The sequence below is a fragment of the Entelurus aequoreus genome, linkage group LG20 (assembly GCF_033978785.1).
Source record: "Entelurus aequoreus isolate RoL-2023_Sb linkage group LG20, RoL_Eaeq_v1.1, whole genome shotgun sequence".
In the NCBI taxonomy this organism is placed as follows: Eukaryota; Metazoa; Chordata; class Actinopteri; order Syngnathiformes; family Syngnathidae; genus Entelurus; species Entelurus aequoreus.
In genome coordinates this window covers 16,356,856-16,364,355 of record NC_084750.1, presented here as the reverse complement: position 1 = coordinate 16,364,355, position 7,500 = coordinate 16,356,856, and the positions used below count along the sequence as shown (strand labels likewise).

The 7,500-nt window shown below is 36.5% G+C and overlaps 1 protein-coding gene across 5 annotated transcripts in view; it reads right to left on the bottom strand.

The window, feature by feature from the left end:
* LOC133635961 (transcription factor Sp8-like) overlaps positions 1-7,500 on the bottom strand; it is a 75,149-nt gene that overhangs the window by 2,022 nt on the left and 65,627 nt on the right. For 4 of the 5 annotated variants that reach the window (XM_062029480.1, XM_062029479.1, XM_062029481.1 and 1 more), the window contains one exon: positions 1,140-1,217. The gene's annotated coding sequence lies outside the window, so the exon portion shown is untranslated. Of the gene's footprint in view, positions 1-1,139; positions 1,986-7,500 lie in introns of those variants that run through there. The other variant, XM_062029483.1, reaches the window with a different exon arrangement.

Sequence of the window (7,500 nt, the reverse complement as noted above, 5' to 3'; positions counted from 1 at the left end):
CACACTCACTCATACACACACACACACAAACACCCTCACATGCTCTCACAGATACACACACATACACGCACACTCTTACTCTCACACACGCTCACACACACACACTCTCTCACACACACACACACACACACTCTCACACACAAACACACACACTCTCACACGCACACACACTCTTTCACACACACACACACACTCACTCACTCACGCGCACACTGACACACACACACTCAAACACACTTACTCACACACACACACTCACACACCTTCACACACACACATACATGCACACACTTACTCTCACACACACACACCCTCACATGCTCTCACAGATACACACACATACACGCACACTCTTACTCTCACACACGCTCACACACACACACACTCTCTCACACACACACACACACACTCTCACACACAAACACACTCACTCACACAAACACACACACTCTCACACGCACACACACTCTTTCACACACACACACACACTCACTCACTCACGCGCACACTGACACACACACACTCAAACACACTCACTCACACACACACACTCACTCACAAACACACACTCACACACCTTCACACACACACATATACGTACACACTTACTCTCACACACACACACACACTTACTCACTCTCTCACACACACACACGCACACTGACACACACACTCACACACAAACACACTCACTCACACAAACACACGCTCTCACACATACACGCACACACACTCTTTCACACACACACGCACACTCACTCACTCACACGCACACTGACACACACACACACGCAAACACAAACACACACACACTCACTCACAAACACACACTCACACGCTCTCACACACATACACGCACACACTTACTCTCACACACACACACACACTCACTCTTTCACACACTTACTCTCTCACACACACACACACACACACACTCACTCTCTCACACACTTACTCTCTCACACACACACACACAATCACTCTCTCACACACTTACTCTCACACACACTCACATGCACACTAACACACACACTCTCACTCTCTTTCACTCAGACACTCTCACACACTCACTCACTCACTCACTCACACACTCACACACTCACACACTCACACACTCACTCACTCACTCACACACTCACCCAAAGCGTACAATCCCAGATAGAAAACATGCTATGTGTTGTTAATTTCCAACATGGAGGATGAGAGTTCCCACCTGTCTGAAAAGGAGAAGGAAGAAGCAGAGCTGATCTTTACTATTACATCCTTTACTATTACATCATTTACTATTACATAATTTACTATTACATCCTTTACTATTACATCATTTAATATTACATCATTTACTATTACATCCTTTACTATTACATCATTTACTATTACATCCTTTACTATTACATCATTTACTATTACATCATTTACTATTACATCATTTACTATTACATCATTTACTATTACATGTGTGTACACACAATAATGAGAAATACATGAAGGAATAAAACAACATTACGGGTACAGACCAGGGGCCAAAAGACTCCACAGCGGCCCCCTGAGTTCAGTTCCAAACCTGGGAGACAAGTTCCTAAAACACTGGAGTGTTGCACAGAGGGACTTGGACCACATTGTCAGATGTCATTGAAAGCGGCTGGTAAACAGAAGTGGCCGCCTTAAGTCCTCTCTTTTTGCCAGATGTTTTTCCTCATGTGATGTATGGAACTATGGCATAAGGCCACTTTATTGAAGGCCACACCGCAGTTATAGCTGCCCTCAGAGGGCCACTTTTTATGATGTGGCAGACCACATCCAATGATGTGAAAGGCAACACTGAATGACAAAGCTGGCCACATTGAATGATGCTGTGGGCCACATTAAATGATGTGAAAGGGCACAATGACTGAAATAGCTGGGCACATTAGATGACATGGTGGGCCACTTTAAATGGTGTAAAAGGGCACAATGGATGACATGGTGGGCCAATTTAAATGATGTAAAAGGGCACAATGACTGACATAGCTGGGCACATTAAATGATATGGTGGGCCACATCAAATGATGCGAAAGGGCACAATGAATGACATAGCTGGCCACATTAAATGACATAGTGGGCCACATTAAATGATGTGAAAGGGCACAATGACTGAAATAGCTGGGCACATTAAATGAAATGGTGGGCCACTTTAAATGGTGTAAAAGGGCACAATGGATGACATGGTGGGCCAATTTAAATGATGTAAAAGGGCACAATGACTGACAGAGCTGGGCACATTAAATGATATGGTGGGCCACATCAAATGATGCGAAAGGGCACAATGAATGACATAGCTGGCCACATAAAATGATGTGAAAGGGCACAATGACTGAAATAGCTGGGCACATTAAATGATATTGTGGGCCACATTTAATGATGCGAAAGGGCACAATGAATGACATAGCTGGCCACATTAAATGACATGGTGGGCCACATTAAATGATGTGAAAGACCACATGGAATGAGGTGGAAGACCAGAATAAATAAAGTGGCGGGTCAATTTAAATGATGCGGCGGGCCACAAAAATGAGGTGGAAGACCAAATTGAATGACATGACGAACATTAAATTACGTGGCAGGCCACATTAAATGATGTGGCAGAAAACGTTAAAAGATGTGACAGGCTGCTTTAAGTGACTCGGTGGGCCACTTTAAATTACGTTAAAGACCTCATTAAATGGCGTGCTGGTTCACATTAAATGACATGTTGGGCCACATTAAATTACATTAAAGACCACTTTAAATTACGTGCTATTAAAAAAACGTTAACATGCTAATATAAGAGACGTTAGCATATTTCCAAGAAGGTGCCAAGTGTTAAAATCCATGATTTTTAGGTTTAAACAAACAAAATGAGCTAAAAATAAAACTGGCATAAAACGTTTGCATGCTAATGTTAGCATGCTAATGTTAGCATGATGACATTGAACAAGTTAGCGTGTTTTTAAGATGGCAACACGTATTAAAATGCTCTTTGTTTAGTATAATTGCATTACAATAAAAAAAAAGTAATACAATAGTAGTGTAATAATTAGCCTCTGGATTATATAGGAGTCGATCAGTGTTTCTTAACCATAGGGCCGTGGCCACAAAAAACTATGTTTGTGTTTCTTAACCATAGGGCCGTGGCCACAAAAAACTATGTTTCTCAGCTGATGCATGTACATCAGCTGTAATACATGTTTCCACCACTTGTGGCAGTAATATCAAACAAACAGAAGAAGTCTGGAGCTGAAGTCATGGAGAAGTTTCTCAAGCGCACAAATTATGACTAAATTGGTGAAGCTGTATTTTTACATTTTCACCAAAAAAAATTGACATTTAATGCATTTATTGTTGGACTGCGTAGTTGCATGTACATTTATTTTCCATCACTTTTTATGAGTCCCTTATTTTGCAGTACATTTTGATTAGTATATATTTTGTAATCAGCCTGACCTAAGCCTTGATAATGACCTGGGTGATTATTTGACTGGATCATTTGAGCGGGGTTCAAAAGGTAAAGAACCCCCGGAGTAGAGAACATAAATACTTGTCTGATTGTGACACCGTGTGCTTATGTGAAATGAGAGGGGGAGGCGGGACCGGTCCACACCGTCCTGTCCCTGGGGCGGGTCCAGCCTGCGCCCTTGGGGAGGGAAGAAGGGACTGCCTGGGAAATTTCAAGTCACTCAACAAAAATAAGTGTTGCATCCCCCCCCAAAAAAAACACCTCTTCCTGTGCTTTTCCTAAACTTATCAATCAGGTGCTTCAATCAATCAAACTGGAGCCCTGCGGCAAACAATCAATACTCAAACAACACAGAGAATACGCATTGTGCTAAATGTTACTTGATGGATTTATTTGTTACATCATTATAACTTTTACTCATACCGTAAGACCATAAAAATACTAATTTATATATTTACATGTACTGTACATGTACTGTAAATGTATAATGTATTTATGTTATTCACATGTGAATAATGCTGTATAATAGACTGTATTTATATTATTCACATGTGAATAATGCTGTATAATAGACTGTATTTATATTATTCACACGTGAATAATGCTGTATAATAGACTGTATTTATGTTATTCACATGTGAATAATGCTGTATAATAGACTGTATTTATGTTATTCACATGTGAATAATGCTGTATAATAGACTGTATTTATATTATTTACATGTGAATAATGCTGTATAATAGACTGTATTCATATTATTCACACGTGAATAATGCTGTATAATAGACTGTATTTATATTAGTCGCACGTGAATAATGCTGTATAATAGACTGTATTTATATTATTCACACGTGAATAATGTTGTATAATAGACTGTATTTATGTTATTCACATATGAATAATGCTGTATAATAGACTGTATTTATATTATTCACATGTGAATAATGCTGTATAATAGACTGTATTTATATTATTCACATGTGAATAATGCTGTATAATAGACTGTATTTATATTATTCACACGTGAATAATGCTGTATAATAGACTGTATTTATGTTATTCACATGTGAATAATGCTGTATAATAGACTGTATTTATATTATTCACATGTGAATAATGCTGTATAATAGACTGTATTTATGTTATTCACATGTGAATAATGCTGTATAATAGACTGCATTTATGTTATTCACATGTGAATAATGCTGTATAATAGACTGCATTTATGTTATTCACATGTGAATAATGCTGTATTTATGTTATTCACATGTGAATAATGCTGTATAATAGACTGTATTTATATTATTCACACGTGAATAATGCTGTATAATAGACTGTATTTATGTTATTCACATGTGAATAATGCTGTATAATAGACTGTATTTATATTATTCACATGTGAATAATGCTGTATAATAGACTGTATTTATGTTATTCACATGTGAATAATGCTGTATAATAGACTGTATTTATGTTATTCACATGTGAATAATGCTGTATAATTGACTGTATTTATATTATTCACATGTGAATAATGCTGTATAATAGACTGTATTTATGTTATTCACATGTGAATAATGCTGTATTTATGTTATTCACATGTGAATAATGCTGTATAATAGACTGTATTTATATTATTCACACGTGAATAATGCTGTATAATTGACTGTATTTATGTTATTCACATGTGAATAATGCTGTATAATAGACTGTATTTATATTATTCACATGTGAATAATGCTGTATAATAGACTGTATTCATATTATTCACACGTGAATAATGCTGTATAATAGACTGTATTTATATTATTCACATGTGAATAATGCTGTATAATAGACTGTATTTATGTTATTCACATGTGAATAATGCTGTATAATAGACTGTATTTATGTTATTCACATGTGAATAATGCTGTATAATAGACTGTATTTATGTTATTCACATGTGAATAATGCTGTATAATAGACTGTATTTATATTATTCACGTGTGAATAATGCTGTATAATAGACTGTATTTATGTTATTCACATGTGAATAATGCTGTATAATAGACTGTATTTATGTTATTCACATGTGAATAATGCTGTATAATAGACTGTATTTATATTATTCACACGTGAATAATGCTGTATAATAGACTGTATTTATATTATTCACATGTGAATAATGCTGTATAATAGACTGTATTTATGTTATTCACATGTGAATAATGCTGTATAATAGAATGTATTTATATTATTCACATGTGAATAATGCTGTATAATAGACTGTATTTATATTATTCACATGTGAATAATGCTGTATAATAGACTGTATTTATATTATTCACATGTGAATAATGCTGTATAATAGAATGTATTTATATTATTCACATGTGAATAATGCTGTATAATAGACTGTATTTATGTTATTCACATGTGAATAATGCTGTATAATAGACTGTATTTATGTTATTCACATGTGAATAATGCTGTATAATAGACTGAATTTATTTATAAAATTTACAGTAAAATGGTCACACTCTGTTTTACTGTAAAATTCTGGTGATTGAGCTGCCAGTTTTTTGTCAGTTTTTTTTGCATAAAAAATATGGTTACTGTAAATGTAAAGATGGTACCAGAGTTTTTTTTCTTACAGCGGGATTCTTAAAAATGTAAAAAAAAAAATATGTAAAAACATATTGTCATGTTTACAGTGTTCAATTTGATGGATAACCATGAAATCATAAGGCTAAGTAGATATTTACGTATGTTTTCACCCCAAAAATGTTTGGAATGTATGATAATATAATATCTGTTGCATTATTAGATGGATAAAGTTTAAAGTATATTGAACTGCATGCAGTGAAGGGCTTTTTTTCTGTCAAAAAAGAAAGATAAAGTACTTTATTGATGCATATTATTTCCAGGCTTTCAAGGGCCAAATAAAATGATGTGGTAGGCCAGATCTGGCCCCCGGGCCTTGAATTTGACACCTGTGTACTACACAGATTTCACTTAAAGCGGGTAACTACTTGGTATCGGATCGATACCTAAATTTGTGGTATCATCCAAAACGAATGTAAAGTATCAAAGAAGAGAAGAATAAGTGATTATTACATTTTAACAGAAGTGTAGATAGAACGTGTTGAAACGGAGAATAAGCAGATATTAACAGTTAATGAACAAGTAGATTAATAATATTTTTTTTACAGTTTGTCCTTTATAATGTGTACAAAATAATAGGTGTATAAATGACACAATATGTTACTGCATACGTCAGCAGACTAATTAGGAGTCTTTGTTTGTTTACTTACTACAAAAAGACAAGTTGTCTAGTATGTTCATTATTTTATTTAAGGACTAAATTGCAATAATAAACATATGTTTCATGTACCCTAAGATTTTTTGTTAAAATAAAGCCAATAATCAAATTTTTTGTGGTCCCCTTTATTCAGAAAAGTATCGAAATACATTTTGGTACCGGTACTAAAATATTGGTATTGGGACAACACTACTTTGTACATAAAAAAACAAATAGTGTAATAATACCATTCACTGTTAGAAGTGGCCCTCTGAGGGCCAACATAACTGCGATATGGCCCTCAATTAAAAGGAGTTAGACAGCCCTGCACTATCTTGTGCTCCAAGGGTCTATTTGGGTGTGACTAGCCCCACCACTGCGTCCCCCCAAGGCAGGACTTCAATCCCAGGTGGACTTTACAGTGGGTCCTGGTCCTGGGTCCTGGTCCTCGCCCGCCACCCAAACAGCTGTCCCCGCCTTTGACGCACATTCTTTTCCCACACTGAAAGTGCGCCTGAAAGGCCCCTAATGAAACCCTGTCTGTGGCTTTGGCCGCCATAATGAGCGCGTTATCCCGCGCCGTCAGGCAGCGACAATACGAAGATTGTCGTGCGCTCGCCGCTCGCTGAGACGGAAGGAGCGCGGAAGAAAAGAGTGAAATAAAGATCTGGCACGTCTTGGAGGGGGGGCGGGGGGGAAAGAGATGGATGGCGCGAGTATTTTATTTCTCCTCGGCGTTTT